We start from the raw sequence: 11,894 nt of genomic DNA, 5'->3' as shown, positions 1-11,894 counted from the left end.
AGTAGATTAGTGCTTAACAGGAGCTGGGAGGAGGGAAAACAGAGAGTGAGCCTAATGGGTACAGGGTTCTTTTTTGAGATGATGAAGATGGTCTCACAAATTTGTGAATATACCAAAAATCACTGGGGGCTTCCCTGGTGGCGCAGTGGTTTAGAGTCCGCCTGCCGATGCCGGGGACACGGGTTCGTGCCCCGGTCCGGGAAAATCCCACATGCCGCGGAGCGGCTGGGCCCGTGAGCCATGGCCACTGAGCCTGCGCGTCTGGAGCCTGTGCTCCGCAACGGGAGAGGTCACAACAGTGAGAGGCCCGCGTACCGCAAAAAAAAAAAAAAGATCACTGAATTGTGTGCCTTAGCAGGGCGAGTTTTACGGTATGTGAATTATATCTTAATAGAAATGTAAATATAAACGTGATCAACGAACAGAATGACATGAAGGAGGGCATCTTGCGGGGGGTGGCTGGTGGCGCTGGGCAGGGGGACGGACCTTTAGATTTGGTTCCTGGGAAGGTTGTTCCAAGGAGGAGGTGCTGTTTAGCTGGGACCTGAAGGATGAGTCCCAAGGTGATGAAGGTGCCATAGGCTGAGATGGGGAAGCTTGGAGGAGAATCAGATTTCGGGGAGGAAATCAAGAGACCTCGCTGGGATATATTAAAGATAGAACCTATACAAACGCAGAAGAACAACAAGGCTGAGCAAGACTCCACGGGGCTCATGGAGAGGCTGAGCAGGAGAGGTGATGGCTGCGGGCTGACACCCAGTGCCTGCCTCTCAGAAGCCAGGACGTGTGTGGACTGCACCCTCCCTGGAGGTTACACCAAGTGCTGGCACAGCACTCTGGCTCCCGGCCCGCCCGCCTGCTTGTGGGGCTCCTTCCAGCGTTTTTTGGGCCTTCTGCCACGTCCCAGGTCCTCCCCTTACAAAGGCAAGAAGGGCAGGGGAAGGGAGTGTCCCTTCTGAACACCAGATGTGACACATAGCCTTAAATAGGCAGGAGCTCCAGTCTGATAGCTGGGGTGGCCATAGGGAGAAAAGTGGGCTTGCCACCCCTAAAGGGTCCAAAATCTTAGAAAGGCACTGAGGCCCGTGATGAATACTGTGGTGCCCAGGGCACCCAGAGGAAAAAGCAGGCCCAACATCGTGGCTGGAGCCAAGTCAAAGGGTCAGGAGAGAACTTAATCTCAACTAGCACATTCTTTCTCACCTAGTGGGTCCTGCGGTAGCAGTCATCACTTTCAGTCAGCACCTTCGGGTGCTTCTAGCCCACACAACATGGCACGCTTCTGTATTTTCTTCCATAAAGGTCTCTCCCCTCTGGCTCTCTGCCCAGCCAGTTGCCCACAGACTGGAAAACAAAGGCTCGAAGCCTTCCCCGGAGACCTGGGCTTAGGGATGGGCCTTGGGCAGGCTGGGCGGATGTTCTGTTGATTTTTTTTCCAAGTGCAGAGAATGTGACAGCCAATTCCTGTTGGAAATAGCTTTTGTTTTCTTTGGAGCACAAAGCACTTTTCCTTTCTCGTGATTGTCTCAGCTCAGGTCATGTTTAGGATGATGATTCGCTAACCTAATTGCATGCCTTCCAGATCCATGGTTCTTAACCTTTCAGGGCATAGACCCTATTGCAACTCTGGTAAGAACTATGGACCCTCCTCCCAAAATGTACATACATACACATGCACATAAATACCCCGAATTTAATATTTAATATCAGTCCTAGCAGGTTCAGAACCCCTGGGTTGCGGGGGGGTGGGTCCTCCCTACCCCACCACCCCTCACCCCCTGCCCCAGCTTTCTTTTCCATCTGGATCTTAAAATTCCCTCTCAGCCGTCCTCAGGGGCCAGCATTTCTTGCCTGGCTCCTGCCTGAATTAATCTCATGTATACAGCCCACCGAGGAGCAGGGACTCTGGCTGGATTTGGGCTGTCTCCAGTTTCAAGTCTCCAGTCCACTGGTGCTTCAATTTTTCAGGCAGCAGAGTATTCCAGTGGGATTTGTAAAATCTCTGTCTCATCTGTGCCTGGTTATTATGGAGGAGCCGGGCAGCCAGAGTCTCGGCAGATTCTAGAAGAGGTGGCACAGCTTTGGATGAGACTAGGGAGACAGGCGTTGTCTGGTTTTGTTAAATTCCAGAAGCAAGTCACTTTGCCAAAAATGCCAAAAATAAAAGACTGTCTAGACACTTACACACTAGAAGCTCTAATATGAGGAGAGACCATCCCAAAGATCATTGATTTATACTGTAAATGGCAAGACAATTTTTTTTTTTTTTTTTGGCCTCACTGCGTGGCTTGTGAGATTTTAGTTCCCTGACCAGGGATTGAACCCCGGCCCTCAGCAGTGAGAGTTTGGAGTCGTAACCACTGGACCGCCAGGGAATTCCCTGGGTTAACTTATTTAACAGGCACGAATTACATCCCTGTCCTGTGCCCGGCACTGTTCTAGGCACCGGGGTGCACGGTGAGTCAGACAGACAAGGTACCAGAGAATTTTAGTTAGCGGCAAGTGCAAGGATGAAAATAAAATAGGGTGAAGTGATGGATGTGATGGCGGTGGGGACATGATCAGAGAAGATATCTCTGAGAAGGTGCCTTGGAGCTGAAACCTGCGTATTGAAAACGAAGCATCCATTGGGAGGAGTAGGAGAGCTCCAGGTGGAGGGAGCAGCTGCAAAGGCCCAGAGGCTGGAACCAGTTGGGCTGCTTGAGGACAAGGAAAACATGTGTGGCTGGTGCAGCTTCCGGGAGAGGGGAGGTCGGGGCTGGGACGGAAGAGGTAGGCAGCGGATGGACAGCTTCGGGCTTTGCGGAAAAGACAACGGAGAGTGTGGAGCAGGCGTCTGATGTGATTGGATTTGCATTTTGAGAACCCGCCTCCGTGGAAAGAAGTGTCTTCTGGGAGAGCAAGAGCGGAAGTACGAGGCTGACGAATGATCCAGGTGAGTGGGAGATGGTGGCTCGGACCTCTTGGTGGCCGTACAGATGGCAAGACAACCGTTTTCCAGTGAACACACTTGGTTCATATCATAATATGATATGGTTCATATCATAATATGATATATTATGTGGTTCACACATAATATATGACAATGCACGGCGGTTAAGACCCCGTGGGAACCTTACTTTACTGCGTGGAAGGACCAGAGTTTAGGGTGTTCTTACCAGTGCAAGGTTTCCTGTTCGTGCCCTTTCAGGAAAAACAAGAACGAAGATATAAATCCTCCTTTACAGAAAGTTGCTTGGCTGTTTTTGTCTTTGTAGAATGTAATCTCCTTGGCAGGCAGGAGGTGGGGAGGAGAGCTGGTATGTATTAGGTGCCTACTGCATACCTTGATCTCATCTAATCCCACAGTAACCCTACAAGGCTCCTGGGGTTTTTGTTTTGTTTTGTTTTTGAGATGAGGAAACTGATGTTCAGAGAGGTTAGGTATATTGCCCAAGGTCACAGCTAACAAGTGACAGAGCTGGGATCCAAATCCAGGTCTGTGTGATTCCAAGTCTTTCCACACCATCCCAGGTGAACACACTGAGAAGGCCCTAGTAACCTTGAGACTCCAGGGTTTTAGCTACTCCTTGGATGTAAAACTGGTCTCTGTTGGGGGTCCCCTGACTTTTCTAGAATATGCAGTGTGCTGAATACAGTGATGTCCAAGACTAGCATTTAAAGACGTTCCCTAAAAATAATAAAATAAAGACATTTCCTAATGTTTAAAAGATTTAACGATGCCAGAGTATCTAAGGGGGAAAGAAGGATTTGGGTCTTGAGATAAACAGGCTCATTAACTAGCAACAAATCAATAAGGGTGAAATCAATTAGGGCTAACTGGAAGGTAGGATTTATGCCATCTGGCTTGACTCTCTCGAAATGAGAGACTGATGGTGGCTACCAGTGTATCATGGAGGCGCAATTCAGGGACAAAAACCCTAATGTTGAATTCTATGCTGTAATCCTGCCCCTGCTGCTCTGCGGCCAGTGTTTGGTAGGAGGGCTCTGGAGGGCTCCAGTGTTTCCAGCAAGACCCCTGGTCTGGGGTCCTTGCACCCTCAGGACTCTTTGTGTCACGAGGACTCCTTCAGGTCTTGAGCTTTCCAGAACAACCCAGAAGGGAATGGCCCTTGCAGGGTCCACCTGGTCTGACTGCCCAGGAGTGTCTCAGAGAAAGGCTGGGGCAACATTCCCAGCAACTGGACACAGGAAAAACCAGCCCATCACACCCAGGGTTATACGCAGGGTTACAAAGAGAAACATGACACTATGTTCGTGTCTTTGGTGCTTCAAGCTCTCTGGTGGGTGTGCACACCTGTGACTCGACTGCAAGCTCCATGCAGGGAGGACTGTATCCTCTTTTTTTTTTCTCTTCTTCGTCTTCTTATTGTTTTGCTGTTCTTGAATGACAGTATCTGAGGTTGACAGATACTGTCTTCATCCTCCAGGATTTGACATTTCAGCTGGAATTATAAACCCATAAAGAGAAAACTGAGGCATTATGGGCAGTAAGTTTTGAAATTAGATCTGGCTTCCAGCAGAGATCGTGAAGCCTTGGTTTCCTCATCTGCAGAATGAGTGATGAGGCACATAATAGAAAGTGGCTGTAAGGCTTGAATGAGATGATGCATGTAAGTGCTGAGCAGAGAGCCCAGCCGCATAGCAACCCTCAGAGCAAGTGCATAACATTTCTGCCACGACCCCCTTACACCTTCCATGGTGCATGTTTCAATAGGAACTTTCAGTCCTTTTGACTGTGATTCATATCACAACCCTATAATGTGTGTGTATATATCTTTTTTTTTTTTTTTTTTTTTTTGCGGTACGCGGGCCTCTCACTGTTGTGGCCTCTCCCGTTGCGGAGCCCAGGCTCTGGACGCGCAGGCTCAGCGGCCATGGCTCACGGGCCCAGCCGCTCCGCGGCATGTGGGATCTTCCCGGACCAGGGCACGAACCTGCGTCCCCTGCATCGGCAGGCGGACTCTCAACCCCTGCGCCACCAGGGAAACCCGTGTGTATATCTTTAAATATAACTACAATGTAAATTTTATGAACTAGTACGCTTTACTATGTGTGATGAATTTTGATAGTTTCTACTCTATTCAGTGTTGAAAAAAAATGCTGAAGGGGCACAGGGGAACTTTTGGGGTGATGGACATGTTCTATATTTTGATTACAGTGGTGGTGGCGGCATGGGGGTTCTTGTCAAAAATCATTGAACTCTACATTAAGATGGGAGTTTACATTTTAGTGCATGTAAATTATATCTCAATAGATTTGCAACCCTCTAAATTACTTTTTTATTGAGACACATTCCATAAAATTCAACCTTTTAAAGTGTACAATTCAGTGATTATTAATATATTCACAGATCAACCATCATCACTAGCCAGAACATTTCATCACTCCAAAAAGTAACCCTGTACCCATTGACAGGCACTTCCCATCCCCCCAACCCTAGCCCCTGTGAAGCCAGGCTCAGAGTCTTTGAAGCTGGGCGAGTTACTGGGCCTCTGGGGGAAGGGACACACACACACACACACACACACACACACACACACATCTCTCTTAGGTCCAGGTATTGGGCGACTTCCAAGAGCATCAGTGACTCCTGTAGGTGACTCATACCTTTCATCTCCACTTTTTTCCACACTTACTCCAGGCCCACCCAGTCCTCTGGAAATGCCCCTTACTCACTTATTCCCCTCCTGTGGGAGATATGGGCAAGGATGCACCCAAGGAGGTGTGTGGAACGGACTCTCCAAGGTCAATGTGGGAAACCCATCACAGAATTGCAAAAAAAGATGCAAGTAAGGTTCAGGAATGTGTCCAGCACAGTAGGGGCTGCAAGTGGATTTGGAACTGGGGGTGGACAAGAGGAGGAAGAAGGGGACTTCCCTGGTGACCCAGTGGTAAAGAATCTGCCTTCCAATGCAGGGGACATGGGTTCTATCCCTGGTCAGGGAACTAAGATCCCACACGCTGCAGGGCAACCAAGCCCGCACGCCACAACTACTGAGCATGCGCACCTCAACTAGAGAAGCTGCGTGCCGCAAACTACAGAGCCCACGTGCTCTGGAGCCTGCGTACCACAACGAGAGAGAGAAAACCTGCAGGCCACAACTAGAGAGAAGCCCGTGCACCACAACAAAGAGCCCGTGCTGCAACAAAAGACCCCGTGTGCTGCAACTAAGACCCGACGCAGCCAAACAAAGGAAAAAAAAAGAGGAGGAAGCAAGGGGACTGTTACTGGCTGCCTGGAGAAGAAGAAGGGGACCTGGAGGTGAGTCGTGCCCCATGTCCCTGCCTCTTCCCTGCCCCGAGGCTCCACCTGGAAATGCTCTTACTCCCTTCACCCCCTGCTGCCTGGGAACGGTGCAGACAAGGAGACACCTGAGGAAGGGAGAGGGTGAGATGTAAGAAAACTGAAGCTGCAACGTCCGTGAGGATCGGACTGACCTGGACCGACTGATGCCAGCTCTGCCGTCATCTGGAAACGGGTCTGACACACGGGCTTTCAAAGGAGACGTGGAGGTGTTATCAAGGGCCACCTGGAGACATAAGAGAAAAAAGTCCTGGAGCCTTAAAAGCCCACTTTTTCCAGCTGTCATCAACAGGAAAGGAGGTAGGACTCTGGTGATGCCTAAGGAATGAAAGCACACTGACAGAATAACATTTTAGAGACGTGTGAAGCACGCTGCAGAGCGTAAGTGCCCGTGATCCTGTTCATATAAAAAAGATATTATGTGTGATTGTTCATAATGGACCCAAGTCTGAAAGGATTCTCACAAACCTGCCATTAATAATCTTCGGGGAAAGGAATTTTACTGTCTACTATTAATTTTTTTTTACAATCATATGCTATTTGTGTAATTTAATGAGATATATTTTAAATTTATTTTTAATCTATTTTTAAATAGGTGATACATTCACATGGAAAATCTCCTTCCCATTCTTGTCCTCATCTGCAAAGACACCCACTCCGCATGTCTTAGGTAAGTAATGTTCCTAATTTTTTTTTTTGTATCCTTCCAGAATTTCTTTATGCATATGTAAGTAAATTTGAATAGAGATTCTTAGTTCAACTTTTTTGGAGCTCTAATTTGGAAATTAGAATTCAAACCCAATGACCAGACATAAGGGCTCTGAAGTTTTGCCATAATCAGACATATCTACGGGGGGCCAGTGGGCACGAGGTACACCTTTCCAAAGAGGAGAAAGCTTTTAAACATGATATATGTAAAACAATAATTGAGAAATGCTCATTATAAAGGGACCACGAGGGAATCCCCTGGTGGTCCAGTGGTTAGGGCTTGGTGCTTTCACTGCTGGGGCCTGGGTTCAATCCCTGGTCAGGGAACTAAGATCCCACAAGCGATGCAGCACGGCCAAAAAAATAAATAAAGGGGTCAAGAAATGCAATAAAAAGGAAAATCACCCCAAATTGCTGTACCCCAAAATAACAATAATTAACATCAATAAAACATCACATCTGGACCAGTGATGTCCAGTAGAACTTTCTGCAGTAATGGAAATGTTTTCTGTGTTATTACAGTAACCCCTAGCTACATGTGCTGTGGAGTGCTTGAAATGTGGCTAGTGCAACTGAGGACCTGAATTGTTTATTTTAATTAATTTTAACTTAAATATACGCAGCCTTGTATGTCTAGTGCCCGCTGTAATGGGCAGCGCGGTTCTGGACCCTTTTTAGTGCATACGTCTGAGTGGATAGATGTAAAGAGAGGCTGGGGAGGCAGGCTATTTTGGCATCACCTGCCAGAAGCCTCATAAGTGTGATTACTAATTAACCTGGGAGTTCTGCTTGTGGGAATTATCTTAAAGTAACGGTTCTCAAAATCTAGCTCTGAGAGTGTTTATTAACATGAAAAACTGGAAGGCTGTAGAAAAATATTTACTGACATGAGACTATGTTCACCACTGTCTATTAAGTGAAAGGCAGGTTACAAAGCAGGAGGATTTCATTAAAATATAAATTGTCTAGAAAGACACACTTCAAACTGCTCAGCACATGGTAGGCACTCAATGAATATGTGTTAATGAATGAGCGAAGGTTAATAAGAGTCAGCACTGAGTGGTGAAATGGTGAGTGATTTTATATTTTCTTCGGTTCTGTTATTTATATTTTCTATCTATCTATGGTAAACTCATATACCTTTGTAATAAGAAAAAATATGTATTGAAAAAAGAAGTACGGTTGCCAGGTTGTAATATTTCAGAGCTGGAAGGAACTTTGGAGACAAAGGCGCACATCGCTAATTAATGGCAGGAGCCCAGATTTCCCAGCTACACACAAACATCTCCCAGCGCCAAGGAGAAAAGATTGCTGGATGGTCTCCTGTTCTGGACTAGCCCTGGCAGGACAAAGTCTCTCAGTGTGGCAGTTCAGCAGTGGATTTAGGGAGGACAAAACAAAGGGTATCAACGCTCTTCAGCAAGATATAAAACATCGTGAAGAATCTCACTAACAAACTCTGGGCGTCGTGATTTTGCTCCAAGTGCACCATTTTGACCCCAGCAGAGACACCCTGCAGGACTCCAGTCCAGCCAGCATGTTGGAGAGAAGTCTCCGTCCCTTGCAGGAGGAAGTCTCCTGGTTGTCTCTACGTTTTGGCTCTTCTTCAAAGGCTGTTCTTTTTCAAAATTCTTGACTGAATCACTCAGTCCCTACCTCAGATGTCCTTTCTTTTTATCCAGCCTTTGCTATTGGCATTCACCCTCAACTTTGGAACTTTACTATATGAAATGCACTTTACTATATGAAACGGTTGATTATTGCCACCTCGCAGCTCTTAGTTCCACGACTCAGTTCATTTTACCACACTTTTTCTGAGTACTGACTAGATCGTCAGCATTGATGGATACAGAAACATACAAAGAGGTCTTTATCCAAGAGAAATGAGAACATACACCCCAAAATGACTTGGACAAAAATGTTCACAGCAGCTTTATTCACAGCAGCTCAAACTGTTAACAGTCCAAATGCCCATCAACAGGAAAACAGATGAACAAGATGCAGCAAATGCATTCAATGCAGTGCCACTTGGCAATAGAAAGGGATACAATACCGACACACACAACAACGTGGGTGAACCTCAGAGACGCTATACACAGTGCAAGAAGCCAGAAAAGAAGAAATAAAGAGTGCAAACTATATGAATCCATTTGCATGACGTTTCAGAGCAAGCAATATTAACCTAAGGTGAAAAAATCAGGACAGTGGTTATCTCTGGATGGGGGGGGGGATGGATGGTCCTAGAAAATAGGACAGAAAATAGTTGGGGTGGGACACCCCTGGTGGCGCAGTGGTTAAGAATCCGCCTGCCAATGCAGGGGGCACGGGTTCGAGCCCTGGTCTGGGAAGATCCCACATGCCTCAGAGGAACTAAACCCGTGCGCCACAACTGCTGAAGCCCGCGTGCCTAGAGCCCGTGCTCCACGACAAGGGAAGCCACCACAATGAGAAGCCTGAACACTGCAAGGAAGAGTAGCCCCTGCTCGCTGCAACTAGAGAAAGCCTGCGTGCAGCAACGAAGACCCAACGCAGCCAAAAATAAATAAACTTTAAAAAAAAATAGTGGGAATGGACATGCTTCCTATCATGAAAGGGGTGTGTGTTATGCAGCTGTGCCCACTTGTTAAAACTGTGTAGCCTAAGATTTGCATATTGTAATATGTGTGACTTCTCCCCAGAAAAAAAGGCGGGGGGTGGAGGCTGTAAGAGAAAAGCAGTGAAGAGAGTAGGAGTGGGAAGTGGGTAGAGGAATAGATGAAGCAAGAGTGGCAGAATGTTGGTAATTGTAGCATAAGCCAATATCCCTGATGAACATAAATGCAAAAATCCTCAACAAAATATTAGCAAGCCGAGTTCAACAATACATTAAAAGGATTGTACACCACGATCACGTGGCATTTATTCCAGGGATGCAAAATGAAGGATAAAAGCCATGTGATCATCTCAACAGATGCAGAAGAAACATTTGACAAAATTCAACATCCGTTTATGAAGAAAACTCTCAACAAAGTGGTTATAGAGGGAAAATACCTCAACATGATAAAGCCATGTATGACAAGCCCACCACTAACATCATACTCAGTGGTGAAAAGCTGAAAGTTTTTCCTCTAAGATCAGGAGCAAGACAAGGATGCCCACTCTTGCAACTGTTATTCAACATAGTATTGGAAGTCCTAGTAAGAACAATTAGGAAACTCTCTGTATTATCTTCATAATTTTTCTGTACATCTAAAACCATTCTACAAAATAAGGTGTATTAAAATGTTAATAATCTAGGCCCTGCTCTCAAAGAAGGTAGTGGCTGGAGGCATGAATTCCTAGTTGGTCTCCTGGGTTCAAACCTTGACTCCACCATGACCTTGAAAGGACCCTCTTGGTGGCCAGTTTCTTCTTCTGTAAAGTGGGGGGTGATACTCGTACCTACCTCATGGGGGCGCTGTGAGGAGCAAATGAGATAACGATACAAAGTGCTCAGTACCACCCCTGCCTCAAGTTAGAAATCAATGCAGATAAAGTAAAGTGATTGAGAGTGTGCATTTCTGGGCCAGGCAGTCTGGATTCAAATCCTGTTTCCTCCAGGGCTTGTTCATAAAATCGTGGGCTGGTCCCTCGGACTGAGCCTCAGTTTCTTTAGCTATAAAATGGGACGAATAGCACCCCCTGCAAGGGGGATTGGAGGATTGAATGGGCTCATGCATTCAAAGCCCCCCAGCACAGTGCATGCACAGGGTAAGCCCTCGATCAGTGGGAGCCGTAGGAGGAAAGCAGATGTGCGGTTAGAATCTAGAGCAAATAAAACTGCCTGGGCGTCCAAGAAGGCTTCCCCCAGGAGGCTGTAGAAAGGGGCCCCACTCTGGCTTGTGCACTGAGGCAGCTGATTGGCTGGCTTCACGGTTCTCCAAGGTCCTGTGTGACCTCCTCCTCCACCCTGTGAGGTCCTCCCAGGTCCCCAGCGTTGGAACAAAGCCTCCGTCTGCTGTTCCACTACTGTTCTCTGTCTGAACTCTGATTAGGTCCTTATCTCAGCCGGCTTTGCCCTGCTTGGCTGCCTGTCACATTCAATTCCATTCCAGGGCTTTCATTCTGCCCTGGCTCGAGTGTCTCTGAGTGTGAGGCTCTCGGACACAGGGCCTGGTCTCCATCGTCCTTGGTTCCCATAAGCCTGAGCACCATGTCTGGAATGCAGCAGCTTCTCAGTTCATGGCAGTGGAACAGAATAAAATTATTCTGAAGCCAGCTACCAGGCCTTGATATAGTTGGATTTCAAGGCACTGAGATACACTGGCACACTTCCCATATCAAAAAATACCTGCTCTCTCTGGACTGCCTCTGGCCCCAGATTCTACGATTAGAACTTCATTGCTTTGGCTTAAGGCAAATTAGGACCTTGTACCTGATAAAAATGCAACACTCTGTATTAGAGTCCTAGCAGGGATCAGACAGTACACTCAAAAGGGTTTAACTGAAAAATAAAATAAGGCAATTAATGGCAGGACAACTTACAGTGAAGTGGGCAGGATGGAAAGAACCAGCAGGGATGGCGAGGCGCCCTGGGACTTGCGACAGCAGGCAGCTGTTAGCATCTAGGGTGGCAGAACCAAAGGGAGCCCAGTGAGAGCTGAGCTGTGGAAGAGCCGCCTTGAGGGGGACAAGGCTGTAGAGACGCAGCCACTGCCCAGTGGTGTGAGGCTGCACCAAGGATGAAATATCTCCGTGTTCTTCTCTACTTGCCCTCAGGTCTCCTGGCAGGGGCCCCATTGGCCAACCCAACCAGAAGCCACAGGGTGAGGGGGCCTGGGTAATGCGGTCCCCAGCGGTCACCCTCCCCAGAACTAAGAAAGCTAGAAAATGGATCTGGGGTGGGAATGAGGGAGCAAAC

The 11,894-nt window shown here is 47.4% G+C and overlaps 1 long non-coding RNA gene across 1 annotated transcript in view; it reads left to right on the top strand.

The window, feature by feature from the left end:
- Positions 1-274: 274 nt before the first annotated feature.
- The window catches only part of LOC113627135 (uncharacterized), a 55,594-nt gene continuing 43,974 nt past the window's right edge, over positions 275-11,894 (top strand). Inside the window, exons 1-2 of the long non-coding RNA XR_003435443.1 lie at positions 275-2,935; positions 6,903-6,977. This is a non-coding gene — a long non-coding RNA (uncharacterized LOC113627135). The remainder of the gene's footprint in view (positions 2,936-6,902; positions 6,978-11,894) is intronic.

This window comes from Aethalodelphis obliquidens, unplaced genomic scaffold, assembly GCF_003676395.1.
Source record: "Aethalodelphis obliquidens isolate GAN/ISIS:26980383/991018 unplaced genomic scaffold, ASM367639v1 scaffold20, whole genome shotgun sequence".
NCBI lineage: Eukaryota > Metazoa > Chordata > Mammalia > Artiodactyla > Delphinidae > Aethalodelphis > Aethalodelphis obliquidens.
This window is presented reverse-complemented; position numbering and strand designations above follow the sequence as displayed.